Below are 23,962 nucleotides of genomic sequence, written 5' to 3' on the forward strand. Positions count from 1 at the left end.
TATATATATATATAGGGATAACCTTATATAAGTGTTACTCCCTTTTATAGCTGCTGTTTATAATTAAGCTGCCAATAGTGCCCCCCCTCTCTCGTTTTTACCCTGATTCTGTAGGGACTGCAGGGGAGAGTCAGGGAGCCGTCCTTCCAGCGGAACTGTGAGGGAAAATGGCGCTTGTGTGCTGAGGAGATAGGCTTCGCCCCTTCACGACGGCCTTATCTCCCGCTTTTTTCTGGAAAACTGGCAGGGGTTAAATACATCCATATAGCCCAGGAGCTATATGTGATGTATTTCTTTTGCCATCCTAAGGTATTTCTGTTTTTATTGCGTCTCAGGGCGCTCCCCCCCAGCGCCCTGCACCCTCAGTGACCGGAGTGTGAAGTGTGCTGAGAGCAATGGCGCACAGCTGCAGTGCTGTGCGCTACCTTAGTTGAAGACAGGAACGTCTTCTGCCGCCGATTTCACCGGACCTCTTCGTTCTTCTGGCTCTGTAAGGGGGCCGGCGGCACGGCTCCGGGACCCATCCAGGCTGAACCTGTGATCGTCCCTCTGGAGCTAATGTCCAGTAGCCTAAGAAACCCAATCCACTCTGCACGCAGGTGAGTTCGTTTCTTCTCCCCTTAGTCCCACGATGCAGTGAGCCTGTTGCCAGCAGGACTCACTGAAAATAAAAAACCTAAAATAAACTTTTACTCTAAGCAGCTCAGGAGAGCCACCTAGCATGCACCCTTCTCGTTCGGGCACAAAAATCTAACTGAGGCTTGGAGGAGGGTCATAGGGGGAGGAGCCAGTGCACACCAGCTAGTTCAAGCTTTTACTTTTGTGCCCAGTCTCCTGCGGAGCCGCTATTCCCCATGGTCCTTACGGAGTCCCAGCATCCACTTAGGACGTTAGAGAAAATGTGATTCCACGATCAGTAAAAATGTTTTCCTTGTATGAAACTATGAACGAGCTTTATTTCAGCTTCCCATATGATCTAGTGGTAAGGATTCCTGGTTTTCACCTAGGCGGCCCGGGTTCGACTCCCGGTATGGGAATGGAATCTTATTGTTGTTTCTAAACAGATTCAAAAGCAGAGGAACAAAAAAATAAGATTTTACTCACCGGTAAATCTATTTCTCGTAGTCCGTAGTGGATGCTGGGAACTCCGTAAGGACCATGGGGAATAGACGGGCTCCGCAGGAGACTGGGCACTCTAAAAGAAAGACTAGGTACTATCTGGTGTGCACTGGCTCCTCCCACTATGACCCTCCTCCAGACCTCAGTTAGGATACTGTGACCGGAAGAGCTGACACAATAAGGAAGGATTTTGAATCCCGGGTAAGACTCATACCAGCCACACCAATCACACCGTATAACTCGTGATACTATACCCAGTTAACAGTATGAAATATAACTGAGCCTCTCAACAGATGGCTCAACAATAACCCTTAGTTAGGCAATAACTATATACAAGTATTGCAGACAATCCGCACTTGGGATGGGCGCCCAGCATCCACTACGGACTACGAGAAATAGATTTACCGGTGAGTAAAATCTTATTTTCTCTGACGTCCTAGTGGATGCTGGGAACTCCGTAAGGACCATGGGGATTATACCAAAGCTCCCAAACGGGCGGGAGAGTGCGGATGACTCTGCAGCACCGAATGAGAGAACTCAAGGTCCTCCTCAGCCAGGGTATCAAATTTGTAGAATTTTGCAAACGTGTTTGCCCCTGACCAAGTTGCAGCTCGGCAAAGTTGTAAAACCGAGACCCCTCGGGCAGCCGCCCAAGATGAGCCCACTTTCCTCGTGGAATGGGCTTTTACTGATTTAGGATGCGGCAATCCAGCCGCAGAATGCTCCAGCTGAATTGTGCTACAAATTCAGCGAGCAATAGTCTGCTTAGAAGCAGGAGCACCTATTTTGTTGGGTGCCTACAGGATAAAAAGCGAGTCAGTTTTCCTGACTCCAGCCGTCCTGGAAATATAAATTTTTAAGGCCCTGACTACGTCCAGTAACTTGGAATCTTCCAAGTCCCTAGTAGCGGCAGGCACTACAATAGGTTGGTTCAAGTGAAAAGCTGATACCACCTTAGGGAGAACTGGGGACGAGTCCTCAATTCTGCCCTATCCATATGGAAAATCAGATAAGGGCTTTTACATGACAAAGCCGCCAATTCTGACACACGCCTGACCGAAGCCAAGGCCAATAACATGACCACTTTCCACGTGAGATATTTCAAATCCACAGTTATAAGTGGCTCAAACCAATGTGATTTTAGGAAACTCAACACCACGTTGAGATCCCAAGGTGCCACAGGAGGCACAAAAGGGGGCTGAATATGTAGCACTCCCTTTACAAATGTCTGAACTCCAGGCAGTGAAGCCAGTTCTTTCTGGAAGAAAATCGACAGGGCCGAAATCTGGACCTTAATGGAACCCAAGTTTAGGCCCATAGTCACTCCTGACTGTAGGAAGTGCAGAAAACGACCCAGCTGAAATTCCTCTGTTGGGGCCTTCCTGGCCTCACACAACGCAACATATTTTCGCCAAATACGGTGATAATGGTTTGCGGTTACTTCTTTCCTGGCTTTTATCAGCGTAGGAATGACTTCCTCCGGAATGCCCTTTTCCTTTTGGCTTTCTCCTGCGGGAGAAACACTTTTTTCTGTTCTGTGTCCAGAACCATCCCCAGGAACAGTAGGCGTGTGGTAGGAACCAGCCGTGACTTTGGAATGTATAGAATCCATCCGTGCTGTTGTAGCACTTCCCGAGATAGTGCTACTCCGACCAACAACTGCTCCTTGGACCTCGCCTTTATAAGGAGATCGTCCAAGTACGGGATAATTAAAACTCCCTTTTTTCGAAGGAGTATCATCATTTCTGCCATTACCTTGGTAAAGACCCTCGGTGCCGTGGACAGTCCAAACGGCAGTGTTTGGAATTGGTAATGGCAATCCTGTACCACAAATCTGAGGTACTCCTGGTGAGGATGGTAAATGGGGACATGTAGGTAAGCATCCTTGATGTCCAGGGATACCATGTAATCCCCCTCCTCCAGGCTTGCAATAACCGCCCTGAGCGATTCCATCTTGAACTTGAATTGTATGTGTTCAAGGATTTCAAATTTAAAATGGGTCTCACCGAACCGTCCGGTTTCGGTACCACAAACAGTGTGGAATAGTAACCCCGTCCTTGTTGAAGTAGGGGCACCTTGACTATCACCTGCTGGGATTACAGCTTGTGAATTGCCTCTAGCACAGCTTCCCTGCCTGAGGGAGTTGTCGGCAAGGCAGATTTGAGGAAACGGCGGGGGGGAGACGCCTCGAATTCCAGCTTGTACCCCTGAGATACTACTTGAAGGATCCAGGGATCCACCTGTGAGCGAGCCCACTGATCGCTGAAATTTTTGAGGCGGCCCTCCACCGTACCTGGCTACGCCTGTGGAGCCCCCGCGTCATGCGGTGGACTCAGAGGAAGCGGGGGAAGAATTTTGATTCTGGGAACTGGCTGACTGGTGCAGCTTTTTCCCTCTTCCCTAGTCTCTGTGCAGAAAGGAAGCGCCTTTGACCCGCTTGCTTTTCTGAAGCCGAAAGGACTGTACCTGATAATACAGTGCTTTCTTAGGCTGTGAGGAAACCTGAGGTAAAAAAATTTCTTCCCAGCTGTTGCTGTGGATACGAGGTCCCAGAGACCATCCCCAAACAATTCCTCACCCTTATAAGGCTCTATGTGCCTTTTAAAGTCAGCATCACCTGTCCAGTGTCGGGTCTCTAATACCCTCCTGACAGAATGGACATTGCATTAATTTTGGATGCCAGCCGGCAAAATATCCCTCTGTGCATCCCTCATATATAAGACGACGTCTTTAATATGCTCTTATGTTCGCAAAATAGTATCCCTGTTTGACAGGGTCACAGACCACGCTGCAGCAGCACTATCTGCAGGTCTCAGTCTAGTACCTGAGTGTGTAAATACAGACTTCAGGATAGCCTCCTGCTTTTTATCAGCAGGTACCTTCAAAGTGGGCGTATCCTAAGACGGCAGTGCCACCTTTTTTGACAAACGTGTGAGCGCCTTATCCACCCTAGGGGATATCTCCCAGCGTAACTTATCCTCTGGCGGGAAAGGGTACGCCATCAGTAACTTTTTAGAAATTACCAGTTTCTTATCGGGGGAACCCACGCTTTTTCACACTTCATTCACTCATTTGATGGGGGAACAAAACACTGCCTGCTTTTTCTCCCCAAACATAAAACCCTTTTTTAGTGGTACTTGGGTTAATGTCAGAAATGTATAACACATTTTTTATTGTCGGGATCATGTAACGGATGTTCCTAGTGGATTGTGTATATGTCTAAACCTCGTCGACACTGGAGTCAGACTCCGTGTCGACATCTGTGTCTGCCATCTGAGGGAGCGGGCGTTTTTGAGCCCCTGATGGCCTTTGAGACGCCTGGGCAGGCGCGGGCTGAGAAGCCGGCTGTCCCACAGCTGTTACGTCATCCAGCCTTTTATGTAAGGAGTTGACACTGTCGGTTTATACCTTCCACCTATCCATCCACTCTGGTGTCGGCCCCACAGGGGGCGACATCACATTTATCGGCATCTGCTCTGCCACCACATAAGCCTCCTCATCAAACGTGTCGACACAGCCGTACCGACACACCGCACACACACAGGGAATGCTCTGACTGAGGACAGGACCCCACACAGCCCTTTGGGGAGACAGAGAGAGAGTATGCCAGCACACACCAGAGCGCTATATAATTTAGGGATTAACACTATATTGAGTGAATTTTTCCCAATAGCTGCTTGTATATACAATATTGCGCCTAAATTTAGTGCCCCCCCTCTCTTTTTAACCCTTTGAGCCTGCAAACTACAGGGGAGAGCCTGGGGAGCTGTCTTCCAGCTGCACTGTGAAGAGAAAATGGCGCCAGTGTGCTGAGGGAGATAGCTCCGCCCCTTTTTCGCTGACTTTTCTCCCGCTTTTTTATGGATTCTGGCAGGGTTATTTATCACATATATAGCCTCTGGGGCTATATATTGTGATATATTTGCCAGCCAATGTGTTTTTATTGCTGCTCAGGGCGCCCCCCCCAGCGCCCTGCACCCTCAGTGACCGGAGTGTGAAGTGTGTATGAGGAGCAATAGCGCACAGCTGCAGTGCTGTGCGCTACCTTGGTGAAGACTGATGTCTTCTGCCGCCGATTTTCCGGACCTCTTCTTGCTTCTGGCTCTGTAAGGGGGACGGCGGCGCGGCTCCGGGAATGAACACCAAGGTCAGTTCCATGCGGTCGATCCCTCTGGAGCTAATGGTGTCCAGTAGCCTAAGAAGCCCAAGCTAGCTGCAAGCAGGTAGGTTCGCTTCTTCTCCCCTTAGTCCCTCGATGCAGTGAGCCTGTTGCCAGCAGGTCTCACTGTAAAATAAAAAAACCTAAAATAAACTTTCTTTCTAGGAGCTCAGGAGAGCCCCTAGTGTGCATCCAGCTCGGCGGGCACAGAAATCTAACTGAGGTCTGGAGGAGGGTCATAGTGGGAGGAGCCAGTGCACACCAGATAGTACCTAATCTTTCTTTTAGAGTGCCCAGTCTCCTGCGGAGCCCGTCTATTCCCCATGGTCCTTACGGAGTTCCCAGCATCCACTAGGACGTCAGAGAAACTAATAGTTGTAGCCAGATGTTTCCTTGTGTCTGATGTGGTTCCAATTGCAGAGGTGATCCACTGCTACTAATTGTGACAAGGTTTTGGGCAACTGCTGTGCCATTATCATTGGCCTTAGCACAGGTAAAATTTCCAGGTATTATGAAACTGTGAGAAATGGGCTCTCTGAGGACAAAAATCACAAAGAATAGAACAATGCATTATGCTCCCCTTTTCCATCATTGATTCCAGTTGCATGAAAAATAAAATAAAAAAATGTTACAAATGTGTCAAGTGATCTGAAAACACCTTTTCCATTAGTTATGGCTCTTTCTGAAAGGTAACATTTTGATGCTATCAGTCTAGTTTGTTAGAAACAGGACTGCATCTCTCATATTGCAATGCCATGCTCCCAAAATAGACATCAATAAAAATGCCCTGTGTGAGGCTTGAACTCACGACCTTCAGATTATGAGACTGACGCGCTACCAACTGCGCTAACAAGGCAACTGTAGTCTTAGATTTGGATTAGAAAAGGTGAGGCATTTTGGTTTAACAAATTTCCGATATCAGTAAAAATGTTTTCCTTGTATGAAACAATTGCAGACGTGATCCACTGCTACTAATTGTGACAAGGTTTTGGGCAACTGCTGTGCCATTATCATTGGCCTTATCACAGATAAAATTTCCAGGTATTATGAAACTGTGAGAACTGGGCTCTCTGAGGACAAAAATCACAAAGAATAGAACAATGCATTATGCTCCCCTTTTCCATCATTGATTCCAGCTGCATGAAAAATAAAATAAAAAAATGTTACAAATGTGTCAAGTGATCTGAGACTGACATGCTACCAACTGCGCTAACAAGGCAACTGTAGGCTTATTTTTGGATTAGAAAAGGTGAGGCATTTTGGATTAACAAATTTCCTATATCAGTAAAAATGTTTTCCTTGTATGAAACTTTGAAGGAGATTTATTTCAGCTTCCCATATGGTCTAGCGGTAAGGATTCCTAGTTTTCACCCAGGTGTCCTGGGTTCGACTCCCGGTATGGAAATGGAATCTTATTGTTGTTTCTAAATAGATTCAAAAGCAGAGGAACAAAAACTAATAGTTGTAGCCAGATGTTTCCTTGTGTCTGATGTGGTTCCAATTGCAGACGTGATCCACTGCTACTAATTGTGACAAGGTTGTGGGCAACTGCTGTGCCGTTATCATTGGCCTTAGCACAGGTAAAATTTCCAGGTATTATGAAACTGTGAGAAATGGGCTCTCTGAGGACAAAAATCACAAAGAATAGAACAATGCATTATGCTCCCCTTTTCCATCATTGATTCCAGCTGCATGAAAAATAAAATAATTTTTTTTTACAAATGTGACTGTCAAAGTCAGAAAAATATCACTATGCACACTGCCATATTTGCACCTCATACATGTCCGCTCTGCGCATGCGTACGCTCTCCCGTGCGTGCGCATACCCGCTGTTACGTGCACCCGCAGGCGCACGGGATGTGCATTTACGGTAGAGTTTATGTGTGCGTAGCGTGCGACTCAATCGTTACATATTTTAACCATATAATGTATTTTGTAGATCATGGTCCCTTTGATAGATTCTGAAAGTTTAGTTAATGTAGCATGTTCATGGACAGAGAGATCCCTCTTTGTCTGATACAAAGGGTCAGACAAGGATTATACAGTGGTGTTTAGTATCCATCGGAAGAGTATTTAATTAGCAATATTCCGGTGTTGGTTTGAAGCGAATTAATCGCTCGTGCGAATAGTTATGGACATAAGAAGTTTATGTCCATTTACTATTATTTGCACTTACTTATCCATGCGGCGGGAAACCTAGTTTCCCACCCACCTGAGCAGTTGGAAGTAGACACAGCCCACCTGTATGAATCAACCTATGACCTTTTGTTTTAGTGCGAAGACGAATTCCTGTGTCCAATGAACAATGAGATTGTAGGGACCATTGAATTGTATTGTGTGTGGGGCATAAATAGACAAGCCGACCATATCCAGCTTACTCTCTTCAACGGTTCTCATTGCTGATAATCGGGAGCTGGATATCGAGGCGCATGCGATCGTTCCCCTTGTGCGTAAGTTTTTCTCCGCAATCATATTGTCTTTCTTGTTATTCTGAGCCACATCTCTCTCTCTCTCTCCTCCTCTTTCTCTCTCGTATTCCCTTAAACGTAATAGTATTGTATTGTATATCCTGTGTAGTTATCTGGTTAGTTAGTCTATGTTATAGTGTATGACTTGTACTGTATTATTCTTTTTGCAAGTATAACATTCATATAAGGCGTTAGACCCTAAGCCCGGTAGTTGTGTATTTCTTATAGTGTTAAGTATTCTCAGAGCGTCGGTGACGCTCGAACAGCTTTTAAGTTAATAAGGTTACACTGTGTTGCATCTACACCCTATCTCTACACTAAGGTTTTACTGCATATTACATTGTTTATGGTTTAGATATAAAGGTTTAACATTGTGAGCGTCTGCGCCGCTGGTGATCTCCTCGTGGTCCCGAGCGTCCGCTACGCTATAGCGAACCATTACGTTAGTCGGCAGCCAATAGCGTGCCTGCCTGTGATCTCTTGGCCGTGAGCGAACGTGACGCTCGAGCGTCTCGACCACGGCTAAGCGATTGTTACGCAACGTGCGTACCCTTACGGTACTCCATACGTCTATAGCGTACAGTGTTCTTAGACCTCTTAAAGGGTTTTAAATAAGATATATATTTAGCTTTATCAATTGGGGGCTCGTCCCGTCCTTCACATATCTCTTCTAGGTAATTTCAGCAGACATTATCCATCAGCAAAGGGCGGGAGATCATATTCCTCGTAGTGCTGTCTGGATAAGCGTCTGCTTCGCTTAGTAAAGGGTGCTGAGGGAATCCGGAACCAGAGGTAAGAACAACACGCTAGTGTCTTTTAAAACTGTTTATTTCTGTCTTGCGTACGCACGCACATATCTGCATTTCTTTTTCATTCGTGTATTTTCATATCACTCTCCTGTTTGCCATTTTATAATTGATAAACGTGCTAAGAGAGATTTGTCGCTATTTCATAGTTAAAGTGTAAAAGTAATATATTAAGGGATAAAATAAGAATTTACTTACCGATAATTCTATTTCTCGGAGTCCGTAGTGGATGCTGGGGTTCCTGAAAGGACCATGGGGAATAGCGGCTCCGCAGGAGACAGGGCACAAAAGTTAAGCTTTAGGATCAGGTGGTGTGCACTGGCTCCTCCCCCTATGACCCTCCTCCAAGCCTTAGTTAGGATACTGTGCCCGGACGAGCGTACATAATAAGGAAGGATTTTGAATCCCGGGTAAGACTCATACCAGCCACACCAATCACACTGTACAACCTGTGATCTGAACCCAGTTAACAGTATGAGAACAGAGGAGCCTCTGAAAAATGGCTCACTACAACAATAACCCGATTTAGTTAACAATAACTATGTACAAGTATTGCAGATAATCCGCACTTGGGATGGGCGCCCAGCATCCACTACGGACTCCGAGAAATAGAATTATCGGTAAGTAAATTCTTATTTTCTCTATCGTCCTAGTGGATGCTGGGGTTCCTGAAAGGACCATGGGGATTATACCAAAGCTCCCAAACGGGCGGGAGAGTGCGGATGACTCTGCAGCACCGAATGAGAGAACTCCAGGTCCTCCTTAGCCAGGGTATCAAATTTGTAGGATTTTACAAACGTGTTCTCCCCCGACCACGTAGCCGCTCGGCAAAGTTGTAAAGCCGAGACCCCTCGGGCAGCCGCCCAAGATGAGCCCACCTTCCTTGTGGAATGGGCATTTACATATTTTTGGCTGTGGCAAGCCTGCCACAGAATGTGCAAGCTGAATTGTACTACAAATCCAATGAGCAATAGTCTGCTTAGAAGCAGGGGCACCCAGCTTGTTGGGTGCATACAGGATAAAACAGCAAGTCAGATTTCCTGACTCCAGCCGACCTGGAAAACTATATTTTCAGGGCCCTGACAACATCCAGCAACTTGGAGTCCTCCAAATCCCTAGTAGCCGCAGGTACCACAATAAGCTGGTTCAGGTAAAACGCTGACACCACCTTAGGGATAAACTGGGGACGAGTCCGCAGCTTTGCTCTGTCCGAATGGACAATCAGATATGGCTTTGTGAGACAAAGCCGCCAATTTTGACACTCGCCTGGCCGAGGCCAGGACCAACCGCATGTTCACTTTCCATGTGAGATATATCAAATCCACAGATTTGAGTGGTTTAAACCAATGTGATTTTTGGAATCCCCAAAACTACGTTGAGATCCCCCAGTGCCACTGGAGACATCAAAAGGGGTTGTATATGCAGTACTCCCTTGACAAACTTCTGGACTTCAGGAACTGAAGCCAATTCTTTCTGGAAGAAAATCGACAGGCCGAAATTTGAACCTTAATGGACCCCAATTTGAGGCCCATAGACACTCCTGTTTGCAGGAAATATAGGAATTAACCTAGTTGAAATTCTTCCGTGGAGCCTTCCTGGCCTCACACCATGGAACATATTTTCACCTAAACTGTGATAATGTTGTGCGGTCACCTCCTTCCTGGCTCTGACCAGGGTAGGGATGACCTCTTCCGGAATGCCTTTTTCCCTTAGGATCCGGCGTTCACCCGCCCCTGCGTCAACGCAGCTGCGGTAAGTCTTGGAACAGACATGATTCTTGCTGAATCAAGACCCTTCTTATCTCTTGAAGTTCCGGTTACCAAGTCCTTCTTGGCCAAACCGGAGCCACGAGTATAATTCTTACTCCTCTCCTTCCTATAATTCTCAATACCCTGGGTATGAGAGGCAGAGGAGGGAACACATACCCGACTGGTACACCCACGGTGAAACCAGAGCGACCCAGCTATTGCCTGAGGGTCTCTTGACCTGGCGCTTCAGGTGGTACGCCATCTTATGACCACCTTTGGTCTTTCCCACGGTTTACAATCATGTGGAAACTTCCAGATGAAGTTCCCACTTTTCCGAGTGGAATTCATTCCTGCTGAGGAAATTCAGTTTTCCACTCCCGGAATGAACACTGCTGACAGTGTTATCACATGATTTTTTGCTCAGCGAAAAGTTCTTGCTGTCATTGCCCTCCTGCTTCTTGTGCCGCCCCGTCTGTTTACGTGGGCGACTGCCATGATGATGTCCGACCAGATCAGCACCGACTGACTTTGAAGCAGAGGTCTTCCTAGGCTCAGAGCATTGGAAATTGCTCTTAGCTCCAGTATATTCATGTGGAGAAAAGTCTCCAGACTTGACCACATTCCTTGGAAATTTCTTCCCTGTGTGACTGCTTCCCAGCCTCTCAGGCTGGCATCCGTGGTCACCAGAACACAGTCCTGAATGCTGAATGTGCTGTCCTCTAGAAGATGAGCACTCTGCAGCCCCCACAGAAGAGACACCCTTGTCCTTGGAGACAGGATTATCTGCTGATGCATCTGAAGATGCGATCCGGACCATTCGTCCAGCAAATCCCCCTGAAAATTATTTATTTTTTTGCGTGAGATCTGCCGAATGGAATTGCTTCGTAAGAAGCCACCATTTTTCCCAGGACTCCTGTGCATTGATGCACTGATACTTGGCCTGGTTTTAGGAGGTTTCTGACTAGTTCGGATAGCTCCCTGGCTTTCTCCTCCAGGAGAAACACCTTTTTCTGGACTATGCCCAGAATCATTCCTAGGAACAGCAGACGTATCGTCGGAAAAACGCTGCGATTTTTGGAATATTTAGAATCCACTCGTGCTGTCATAGAACTACTTTAGATAGTGCTATTCCGACCTCCAACTGTTCTCTGGACCTTTCCCTTTTCAGGATATCGTCCAAGTAAGGGATAATTAAGATGCCCTTTTCTTTGAAGAGAATCATCTTTTCGGCCATTACCTTGGTAAAGGCCCGGGGTGCCGTGGATAATTCAACGGCAGCGTCAGAAACTGATATTGACAGTTCTGTACCACGAACCATAGGTACCCTTGTTGAGAAGGGCAAATTTGGACATGGAGGTAATCCTTGATGTCCAGGGACACCATATAGTCCCCTTTTTTCCGGTTCGCTATCACTGTCTGAGTGACTCCATCTTGATTTGAACCTTTGTATGTAAGTGTTCAAAAATTTCAGATTTAGAATATGTCTCACCAAGCCGTCTGGCTTCAGTACCACAATATAGTGTGGAAGACTAATACCCTTTTCCTTGATTGTAGGAGGGGTACTTTGATTATCACCTGCTGGAAATACAGCTTGTGAATTTTTTCCCAATACTGCCTCCCTGTCGGAGGGAGCCTTTGGTAAAGCAGACTTCAGGAACCTGCGAGGAAAAGATGTCTCGAATCTCCAAACTGTACCCCTGGGATAATACTTTGTACGATCTAGGGGTCAACTTGCGAGTGATCCCACTCCACGCTGAGACTCTTGAGACGACCCCCCACCTCACCTGAGTCAGCTTGCACGGCCCCAGCGTCCTGCTGAGGACTTGGCAGACTCGGTGGAGGGCTTCTATTCCTGGAAAAGGGGCTGCCTTCTGCAGTCTACTTCCCTTTGCTGAGATGTGACTTGGGGTAAAAAGGTTGGATTTCCCAGCTGTTGCCGTGGCCCCCAGGTCCGATGGACCGACCCCAAGTACCTACTCTCCTTTATACGACCATACTTTCATGTGCCGTATGGGATCTGCATCACCTGACCACTGTCGTGTCCATAACATCTTCTGGCAGATATGGACAACGCACTTATCTTGATGCCAGAGTGCAAATATCCCTCTGTGCCTCTCGCATATATATATATATATATATATATATAGACTGCATCCTATTAAATGCTCTATATCACTAAAATATTTTCAGTCAGGGAATCCGACCAAGCCAACTCAGCACTGCATTTCCAGGCTGAGGCGATCGCTGGTCGCAGTATAACCACCGTATGTGTGTATATACTTTTTAGGATATTACTCCAGCTTCATATCAGCTGGCTCCTTGAGGGCGGCCGTATCTGGAGACGGTAACGCCACATGATAAGCGTGTGAGCGCCTTATCCACCCTAAGGGGTGTTTCCCAACGCGCCCTAACTTCTGGCGGGAAAAGGTATAACGCCAATATTTGCTATCGGGGTAAACCCACGCCTCATCACACACTTCATTTTATTTTATCTGATTCAGGAAAAACTACGGTAGTTTTTTCACTGCCACATAATACCCATCTTTGTGGTACTTGTAGTATCAGAAATATGTAACACCTCCTTCATTGCCCTTAACGTGTGGCCCTAATGAGGAATACGTTTGTTTATTCACCGTCGACACTGGATTCAGTGTCCGTGTCTGTGTCGACCGACTAAGGTAAACGGGCGTTTTAAACCCCTGACGGTGTTTTTGAGACGTCTGGACCGGTACTAATTGTTTGTCGGCCGTCTCATGTCGTCAACCGACCTTGCAGCGTGTTGACATTATCACGTAATTCCCTAAATAAGCCATCCATTCCGGTGTCGACTCCCTAGAGAGTGACATCACCATTACAGGCAATTTCTCCGCCTCCTCACCAACATCGTCCTCATACATGTCGACACACACGTACCGACACACAGCACACACACAGGGAATGCTCTGATAGAGGACAGGACCCACTAGCCCTTTGGAGAGACAGAGGGAGAGTTTGCCAGCACACACCAAAAACGCTATAATTATATAGGGACAACCTTATATAAGTGTTTTCCCTTATAGCATCTTTATATATATGTCTAACGCCAAATTAGTGCCCCCCCTCTCTGTTTTAACCCTGTTTCTGTAGTGCAGTGCAGGGGAGAGCCTGGGAGCCTTCCCTCCAGCCTTTCTGTGAGGGAAAATGGCGCTGTGTGCTGAGGAGATAGGCCCCGCCCCCTTTTCGGCGGGCTCGTCTCCCGCTCTTCAACGGATTCTGGCAGGGGTTTAATATCTCCATATAGCCCCCGGAGGCTATATGTGAGGTATTTTTTGCCAAATAACAGGTTTCCATTGCTGCCCAGGGCGCCCCCCCCAGCGCCCTGCACCCTCAGTGACTGCCGTGTGAAGTGTGCTGAGAGCAATGGCGCACAGCTGCAGTGCTGTGCGCTACCTTAAGAAGACTGAAGAGTCTTCTGCCGCCGATTTCTGGACCTCTTCTCTTTTCGGCATCTGCAAGGGGGCCGGCGGCGCGGCTCCGGTGACCCATCCAGGCTGTACCTGTGATCGTCCCTCTGGAGCTAATGTCCAGTAGCCTAAGAAGCCAATCCATCCTGCACGCAGGTGAGTTCACTTCTTCTCCCCTAAGTCCCTCGATGCAGTGATCCTGTTGCCAGCAGGACTCACTGTAAAATAAAAAACCTAAAACTAAACTTTTCTAAGCAGCTCTTTAGGAGAGCCACCTAGATTGCACCCTTCTCGGCCGGGCACAAAAACCTAACTGAGGCTTGGAGGAGGGTCATAGGGGGAGGAGCCAGTGCACACCACCTGATCCTAAAGCTTAACTTTTGTGCCCTGTCTCCTGCGGAGCCGCTATTCCCCATGGTCCTTTCAGGAACCCCAGCATCCACTGGGACGATAGAGAAAGTGTAAAGCACACGCAGCTCTACCTAAAGGTACAAGGAGAGATTGGTGTGGGGCTCGGTAGATGATCGAGGATCATCTACATTGATAAACGTGTACATTGTGTTACGGTGGACATTGGCTTTGTGTACACGTGTCTCTAACAAAGGGCTGAGACTCGCGTACACAAAGGCCGACGCACGCAGCGTAAATTACGCAACGGAGCGTCCGGGTACGCCCACGTAACTCAAATCACACGCTAGTGTTATATTTTTACCAGGCGAAAAGGTGGCAACGCGATAAATAGCGCAAGTTTATTTTAGTGTTCGAAATTTAGACTAACAGATCCTTCTCCAAATTCACAACACATCTGGTTTAAAGAAAATTTATGCGCAGAAATAGAAATAGAAACAAAAGTGTACATGTGATGAGTGAGTGTTTTGTATATATAAGTTTATACAATTTTCAAGGTTGAAACACAAGAAGTCGAGTTCTCGCAGAGGTACATGCATGTAAGTGTCGTACATGGTGGCTAGGGAGGCATCCCTTGTTAAATATAAAATTTGAGCAGTAGAGTATAGCAGACCAGGAGGTCATACTGTAGCACAGACCAGGAGGTCCAGAACAGACCAGGAGGTCCAGGTACAGCAGACAAAGAAGTCCGCTATAGATAGAGATAAGTAGCACAACCCAGGGGGTTGGTGCAGAACCCATATAGGCCAATAAAGCTCTGGCTGAAGGAATTCGCAGCCGAAATTTTCGATTCCACTGGTCGCTCTGCACATAAGATTAGTTGCTTATGTGCTGAACGATTGTACCGCACGTAATTGTGTGCATTAGTTAGTCTGACCAGTACCATTTGTGTACGAAACCGGTCATAACCACTATTTGTACATTCGGACGTGATTTGTATAATTTTTTATTTTCTGAAGGGAAGTTCGCTGGTCACTCAGGAATTGTCCAACAACCAATAGTTACTGGAAAGGGTCAATGCTCTGCGGAACACACTCACATGTTCCAGTAAATAGAGGTTCCTAGGGGCCCTGGGTCGAGTACGCCAGCACTAAGGCAGTGTGTAGGTCGTATTGGTCGGCGTGGGCGAGCGAGTGGGGTACTCGGTAAACCGCCACCGTCAGCCTATCGTGAACATTTTGGTTTTTGTAAGGGTTCGCTGAAGACCCTGATTGAAGGTCAGAGGTGGTGAAAGCAACACCTGCAAGTTATGGGGGCCAATTGTTCAGGAAGGGGGCGATCAACCTCGGTTCGGGTTGATTCAGTGAACCGACCAGTCGGGTCGGCAAGGTACGTAATGTGTGAAAAATATGGTTCACACACAGAGGTTTTATGTGATGAATGGGAGAGAATGACAGTGCATGACGGGGAGAAATTCCCAAGAGTAGGTAGCTTTAGCCCAGAAGTGTTACAAAATTTAAGGAGAGGATATGTCTCATTAAATCAACAAAGAGACGAATCCAACATTATGATTATTTGCAGTTATGGCAACAGGAGGGTGAAATACAGAGAGGATTGGCTCTGGCGGTGGGATCTAATCCTATCAAGAAATTGATAGCCACGGCCCCGCCGCCACCATACATATCAGGAGAGAAATTGGTTGCGGAGAATGACGCTCTAGGGTGTAACAAACAAACACTTAGCAACTGTGTAAATGTTAATAAGTTAACCAATGCAAGTATTAACCCGTGCAAGTTGTACCCTGTTTTGAACTTTCCCCAGGAGTGTGATCAAGAGGACGAATCGGCAACAATATCAGCGCTCTCTCTAGCAGCCACCATATCAGAAACTACAGTAGGCACGGCCCAACCCTTAAGATTAGTAACAAAGGCCCCTAGCGGAGGGACAGGTGAGGTCGTATCTACGGGTAAGTACGGCACCATACACTATGCTGAAACCATTTCACCACAGGCTGTAGAATCTACACAGAATGATGTTGCTAGACTTAATCCTGTTAGGGTGATAGCTGTTCCAAACGGGAAAACAGACACCACAGGAGTCACTCCCATTAGGAACATTGCCATGTATAGCCCATTTTCCCGAATGGAATTAAGAACCATAGTGTCTGAATTCCCTGACCCTAGGAAAGACTTAGTTGCTAGCCAGAAATACATCAGAGACCTAGGGAACACTTTAGAGCCCAATAACAAAGACTGGCAGATATTGCTGAGGGCATGTTTACCCTCCAATGTCGACGCAGCTCAATTTTTAGCTGACTGTGGATTGGATCAGGATGTACCTCTTACAGATGTGTACAACAAAGATAATGTAAAAAGGATAAGTTTACAGTTAAAAGAGTATTTTCCAGCTGTAGTTAAATGGAACAAGATTTTCTCCATTAAACAAAAAGAGTCAGAAACTGCTGCAGAATATTTTCACAGGGCATTACTAGAAATGGCAAAATACACAGGCATAGAGGACATTAAAACAAACATAAACCATCGAGAAGTAGCAGTATCTGTACTAATGGATGGTTTAAAAGAGGCATTAAAGACAAGGGTGCAGACCACGCAACCATGTTGGCGAGGTCTGTCGGTGGCTACTTTGAGAGAGGCAGCTGTTGATCACGATCGGAATATCACCAGACACAGGGAATCACAAGGTGATAAATTAATGGCCGTAAGTATACAGGCCCTGACCACAAGGCAGCCTTTGTATAAATCACCAAACCCTGTGGGTAAGTCAAATGTGGTAACTTGTTTTTCTTGTCATAGACAGGGACACATGGCACGAGATTGTAGAGTGAAAAATTCACAAAACTCATATCAACCCCCTAGACAACGACACGACACACGACATTGGGAGCAGGGTCCGCAGAAACGGAGTTATGAGCCACATGCAGGGGAAACAAAAAGATACCCCCCGAACAGAGACTGGCAAGCCTCTGGTAGTTCCCATTTAACCCCTTCACAAGTAGTTGCTGCCAGCGGGATTCAGGGAGGTCACCATACCCAATAGGGGTGTGGCCATACCGGTAATCTGCAGCCAGTAAAATTGATTGGAAGTCTTGGAAGTGAACCTGAAATTGCAATTAATGTAGCTGGTAAAACATTAAACTTTCTTGTAGATACGGGGGCGGCCAAATCAGTGATAAATTCGACAGTGGGCATGAGAACCACTGGTAAGACAATTCCAGCCATGGGAGTAACGGGAGTAGTCCAGCATTACCCTGTTAGCAAACCAGCCGAGATTACAATAGGGCCTTTACTTACCAAGCATTCCTTTTTGCTGGCTGCATCGGCACCGACTAATCTCCTGGGAAGAGACTTATTGTGTAAAATGGGGTGCGTCATTTATTGTACTCCTGAAGGCGTATTCTTGGACATACCTGAGAATCACGCTCAGGAAGTGCGAGACATGTTAGACTCCCCATCAAAATTAATGTCACATACCATTATGACAAATAGGACTCCATCCCAAGTAGAAGAAATGACATCCCAGATACCAGAGTCACTTTGGACTAAAGATGGACAGGACACTGGATTAATGGCAAACGTAGCTCCGGTAGTTGTACAAGTAAAAGATGGTAGGATAGCTCCAAAAATCCCACAGTACCCTCTGAAGCCAGAGGTGGAGTTAGGAGTGTACCCAGTAATAGAGCGCTTGCTACAACAGGGCATTCTGGTAAGAACATCCAGCACTGCCAATAGTCCCATCTTCCCTGTGAAAAAGAGTGGGGGGAGGGGTTACCGGCTAGTGCAGGATCTAAGGGGGATTAACAAAATAGTTGAGAGTCAGTTCCCCGTAGTGCCAAATCCAGCTGTCATCCTTATGCAAATCCCTCCCACTGCGAAATTTTTCACTGTTATTGACCTCTGCTCCGCTTTCTTTTCGGTACCTCTGCACCCTGACAGCCAATATTTGTTTGCATTTACATACAGAGGAGTCCAATACACATGGACTCGATTACCACAAGGTTTCATAGACAGTCCAAGTATATTTTCTTAGGCTTTGCATGATTGTTTACAGTCTTTCCAACCAGGGAGTGGATCAGTATTGATACAGTACGTGGATGATTTACTACTGTGTTCAGATTCATTGGAAGCCTCCCTGAAGGATACGAAACAGCTCCTGTTTCATCTTTCAGACACAGGACACAAGGTTTCCAAAGACAAGTTACAATTATGCCAAACTAAAGTAAAATATTTGGGACACTGTCTAACACAAGGACTGAGACACCTGACCGCTGATAGAATTCAAGCAATTAGAGACATGACTCTGCCACAAACCCAGCAACAGATCAGAACGTTTTTAGGAATGTGTGGGTATTGCCGTAACTGGATCCCAGGATTTTCCATTCTAGCGTTACCTTTGCAGGAGATGGTCTCCTCAAACAAACCTGATCGGATTTCGCACACAGACGAGTCCGAGATGGCATTTGAGAGACTTAAACAGTGCCTAACGCAGGCGCCAGCATTAGGTATGCCAGACTATGGGAAACCCTTTGAGCTGTACGGAACAGAAAGTGCTGGTTGCGCGGCAGGCGTCCTAACCCAAAAGCACGGTGATGCCAGCAGGCCAGTAGCATACTACAGCGCTCAACTAGATACGGTAGCGCGATCCCTCCCCACATGCTTGCGAAGCGTTGCTGCGATAGCATTGCTAGTAACGAAAAGCGAAGATGTAGTGCTAGGTCACAACCTCACAATTCATACACCACATGCAGTGTCAGCCTTGCTAAATTCTGCCCAAACCAGGCACGTCTCATCAGCGCGGTTTACAAGATGGGAATTGGCACTAATGGCCCCCGTAAACATCACCATAAGGAGATGCAGTGCATTAAATCCTGCAACATATCTCCCAGGTGTGCCTGGACAGGCACAAAGGGTGGAGGATGAGAGTGGTGGGGAAGGAGGATTTAATACAAAGGAGGACACACATGATTGTATGGAATATTTGACCCAAAATTTTACCGCAAGGCCTGACATCAGTGACAACCCACTGGAAGATGTAGATCTAACCTTCTACACGGATGGTAGTTGTCACAGACAGTCAGACTCGGGAGACTTGTGTACTGGATACGCAGTCGTAGATGACCAAGGCACCATAGAAGCTGAACCGCTAGGCCCACCTCACTCAGCCCAGGTTGCTGAACTGGTCGCCCTAACCAGAGCATGTGAATTGGCTAAGGGCAAATCAGCCAATATCTACACCGACTCTAGATACGCATTCGGGGTAGTCCATGATTTCGGAGCCCTATGGCGCCTCAGAAACTTCATGACGGCAGCTGGTACACCGGTAGCGCATGCAGCTCACATCAAAAGGCTTCTAACAGCAATACAGGAACCCGACAGAGTGGCTGTTATCAAGTGTAAAGCACACACATATAGCCAGGACCCAGTATCACTTGGTAACAGCCGAGCAGATGAAGCTGCTAAGTTAGCAGCTGGTACCCCCAGACAGACAGACACCACACAATTGATGGTATTTAATACCATCAACACACAGAAGCTGTGTGAAATGCAAAATTTGTGTTCCACACAGGAAAAGGCAGTCTGGAAGGCAAAGGGATATGGCCAGGAGTCCTCAGGACTCTGGACGGATAGACAAGGTAAACCAGTGGCCCCCAGAGCATATCTTCCATGTTTAGCTGAGGCAGCACACGGGCTGACTCATCTGGGCAAGGAGGGAATGTGCAAGTTGGTAAGAGCATATTGGTGCGCCCCAGGATTTTCATCTCATGCGAGTAAGAGAGCAATGTCATGCCTTACCTGTTTGAGAAAGAATATCGGAAAGGCAATACCAACAGAACCATCTCATATCCCACCTACAGGCGGCCCTTTTCAGGTAATACAGATTGATTTTATTCAATTACCCCCTTGTCGAAATTTGAAATATGTACTTGTGTGTATAGATGTGTTCTCAAATTGGGTCGAAGCATTTCCGGCGGCCACAAATACCGCTATGTTTACTGCTAAGAAAATTGTGCAGGAATTTGTATGTAGATATGGTATCCCTAGAATAATCGAAAGTGATAGGGGTACCCATTTTACAGGTGATGTCTTTCAAGGAATGTGTAAGTTGATGGGAATTGATAGCAAGCTGCACACTCCAAACCGTCCACAGGCGAGTGCGAAGGTGGAAAGAGTGAACAGCACTATTAAAAATAAACTGAGCAAAGTTATGGCAGAAACAGGATTGACGTGGCCAGAAGCTTTACCCATTGTACTATACAGCATCAGAACCACTCCCAGGTCCCCTCTTAATCTGTCTCCCTTTGAAATCTTGTTTGGTCGACAACCGCATGTTATGATTAACCCTCAGGATGATTTGAAGTGTAACAATGAAGTGACTGTAAAGTACCTGGTTAACATGAGTAAACAGCTAAGGAATCAAAATGATAATTTGAAGTTGGTGATTCCTGATTTACCAGATAGTAATTGTCATGACATTGAACCTGGGGATTATGTAATGATACGGAATTTTCTACGCTCAGGTTGCCTTATTGACAGATGGGAAGGACCATACCAAGTCTTATTGACTAGCACTACAGCATTGAAGGTTGCCGAGAGAGAGGCTTGGGTTCATTCGTCCCATTGTAAGAAGGTTGCTGATCCAGAGAGGTCCCGTGATAAGGAACAGACGGTAGAGGAAGTTGTATCACTGGAGTGTCTGTTCCAGGAGGACTAAGGCGGCACCTGAGCATTGGAAATCACAAGATCAAAAGCAGTTGTCGATTCCCTGTTCCCTTTTATTGTTTTTCTCCACTTCCCATCCTCTCTCCCTCAAATTATTTTTCCCCCCTTCTCATTCTTCTCCGTTTCCTCCTATAAGATGGACTTGCCCCAAGAGACTGTGATCCGGATTTTCCTGTTGACCATGATGTTGACCAGAGCAGTCTGTTCCGGCGAGAGTACCATGGAGGTCGAGAGAGGTTCTGGAATGGGTTCTGATGACAAAGATGGAGGCGTAGTTTTCCAAGAACAACTTAATCAACAAGTAAAGGCGAGTATCAGAAAACGATCCGATAGCATTGACAATAGAAGGAATTGTGAAGGATTGTTAGCTGAAGAAAACTGTATCTGTAGGCTCTGTGACAATGTAGTTGAGGATGGGTGCATCAAGAAATGCCAATCCAGTTTTAATATCCACATGGACCGGCATCCATTGAGTGACTATCACTCCTTAGTGGGTAGTGTGTTAAATCAAACAGATTGTTGGGTATGCTCTCAAGTACCTCAAGGTCATAGCAAATCAGGACTAGTACCATTTCCTTTAACGGTAGGGGAGGTACTTGAGCTAAAGGGTGGGAGACCGGTGGACAGGAGGTTTAATATCTCCAGTCCTCCTAGTTTGAAGCTCCACCAATATCATGTGGATAGATCCCTAGTATGTTTTAACATTTCCAATCCCCGAAAGCCGGGAAATTGGGAAGTGTCATGGAGTAACCAAACCATGACCTTTTCATATAGAGCAGATAGAATGCCTACAGATACAGAGCTTATACGCCACATAGCCAGTAGAGAAAAATCTTTCCGATATAGGTATACCCTAGGAAGTAGGATTACGAGAGTTGGAGAGGTATCACCAGGATACTGTGCACATATCGTACAAACTGATACGTGTACTAGACAGATGGGAGAATTAGGGGTAGGAGATTTCACATGGAAGATGTGTAATATGGTTATGTCCTACTCCGTCCCATATGTTCTCCCCGATGATGCATATTTCATATGCGGGAGGAAGGCGTATAAGTGGCTTGCCCCAAACTCTGAAGGATTGTGTTATATTGGAAAAGTACTGCCTGAGGTAATGACTGTATCACATGCCAAAATGAAAGGTATACACCGTGTTGCCCAAGCTCCTTATACTCATACTCATTACGAGCATGTAGTTAAACGGCACCTGATAGAAAGAACAGAGCATCCGGCCTCTGACATGATCCATGAATCCACCGGGATTCAGTTTCTAATCGCGTTAGATTTCACTCGCACCGCCAGAGGAGTGTTGAATTATAAATACATATCTGCGCTCGCAAATTTGTTAGACAATATCACAGAAATGTATGATGACACGTTTAGGTATACTGGAAGAGAACTTCAAGCTTATAAAACAGAACTGGTCCAGCATAGAATGGTTCTTAATTATCTCACAGCAGTGACAGGTGGATATTGTGTCACACTGGCAACGCAGTACGGCGTGAAATGCTGCACATATATAACGAATAGTACCGAGGACCCGGTCGAGGTCATAGACCAAAAGATGGACGATATTCTCCAATTAAAATGGGAATTTCGCAGGAGACACAATCTCACTCTTGCTGCTGTGGGTAATGAGCTGACTGGTTGGGTGTCATGGTTGAACCCGCGAAATTGGTTCTCTGGTTTAGGAGAATGGGCTCAAGGAGTCATAATGGATGTAGGGAAGTTTCTCCTATGTATCTTAGGTGTTGTCATAACGATTGGCTTGATATTTAGATGCGGTCAGGCTTTAATGAAGTGCAAACGTCGTACCAGGGTAATGAGTCTAAGGAGTGAGGAAATTATAATTCCAATGGATTTGATTTATGACCCAATGGTAGAAACAATGATGTGATGAAAATGCGATTATACGGTCCGTTTCTTTCACCTGTTTTTCCGTTTTCTCCAAGGTAAAAAGACCCACCAGGACGAGGAATTTGATGATCCTGTATACAGACAACTGATGGATTAAAGAAGAAGTTTTGACAACCTTATACACAGATATTTGATGAACTATGCCATAGACCCCCAGTTTCCCTAGAAAATTTAAAATTACGCTAGCCCAACACTTTTGTAAGTCTATGGACATTGGCCCTCATTCCGAGTTGTTCGCTCGGTATTTTTCATCGCATCGCAGTGAAAATCCGCTTAGTACGCATGCGCAATGTTCGCACTGCGACTGCGCCAAGTAACTTTACTATGAAGAAAGTATTTTTACTCACGGCTTTTTCTTCGCTCCGGCGATCGTAATGTGATTGACAGGAAATGGGTGTTACTGGGCGGAAACACGGCGTTTCAGGGGCGTGTGGCTGAAAACGCTACCGTTTCCGGAAAAAACGCAGGAGTGGCCGGGGAAACGGTGGGAGTGCCTGGGCGAACGCTGGGTGTGTTTGTGACGTCAACCAGGAACGACAAGCACTGAAATGATCGCACAGGCAGAGTAAGTCTGGAGCTACTCTGAAACTGCTAAGTAGTTAGTAATCGCATTATTGCGAATACATCGGTCGCAATTTTAAGAAGCTAAGATTCACTCCCAGTAGGCGGCGGCTTAGCGTGTGTAACTCTGCTAAATTCGCCTTGCGACCGATCAACTCGGAATGAGGGCCATTGACAAAGCTTTTGCTCACACCTATTGGCAAAAGCCCAAAGAAGACTGCATTCAACAGACACCGAACAAGACTTCAACCGACAAATGTTCATTAATCTGACATAGAATACCACTGCATTTACCATAATTGTGTCTTATCTTCATCTCTACAACCTTCAGGTAATGAAGTCGATAGTCGATAGGGAATACAGGCACAGATATCAACAATCACATATTCCCCCATTCATGTATCATCAACTAAAATGTGCTTCCCCATTTTGTTACAACCACAGCCGAAAAGAGCTCGGTAAAGTTTGACAGCCCATCCACAGACCCGTACCACGGGATAAGAAGGAATTCAAATGTATACTTCGCAATACCTCGAAGCTTGATTTAAAACACGTACGGCACGATGATACATGACCCCCCAAACATGGATTCATACACACATGCTTCTGCTATCTCACTAGGTCATACCCTTTTTCCTACCTTCTCCTCTCCTCCC

The 23,962-nt window shown here is 46.3% G+C and overlaps 3 non-coding genes across 3 annotated transcripts; 2 read left to right on the forward strand and 1 right to left on the reverse strand.

Moving 5' to 3' along the window:
* The first annotated feature begins 965 nt into the window (after positions 1 to 965).
* On the forward strand, positions 966 to 1,037 carry TRNAE-UUC (transfer RNA glutamic acid (anticodon UUC)). Its single transcript has one exon. It is a non-coding gene; the product is annotated as a tRNA-Glu (tRNA).
* A 5,024-nt stretch (positions 1,038 to 6,061) lies between these two features.
* TRNAM-CAU (transfer RNA methionine (anticodon CAU)) lies at positions 6,062 to 6,134 on the reverse strand. Its single transcript has one exon. It is a non-coding gene; the product is annotated as a tRNA-Met (tRNA).
* Positions 6,135 to 6,611: 477 nt separating this feature from the next.
* TRNAE-UUC (transfer RNA glutamic acid (anticodon UUC)) lies at positions 6,612 to 6,683 on the forward strand. The gene has a single exon. It is a non-coding gene; the product is annotated as a tRNA-Glu (tRNA).
* The last annotated feature ends 17,279 nt before the right edge of the window (positions 6,684 to 23,962 follow it).

Source organism: Pseudophryne corroboree, chromosome 6 (assembly GCF_028390025.1).
Source record: "Pseudophryne corroboree isolate aPseCor3 chromosome 6, aPseCor3.hap2, whole genome shotgun sequence".
NCBI lineage: Eukaryota > Metazoa > Chordata > Amphibia > Anura > Myobatrachidae > Pseudophryne > Pseudophryne corroboree.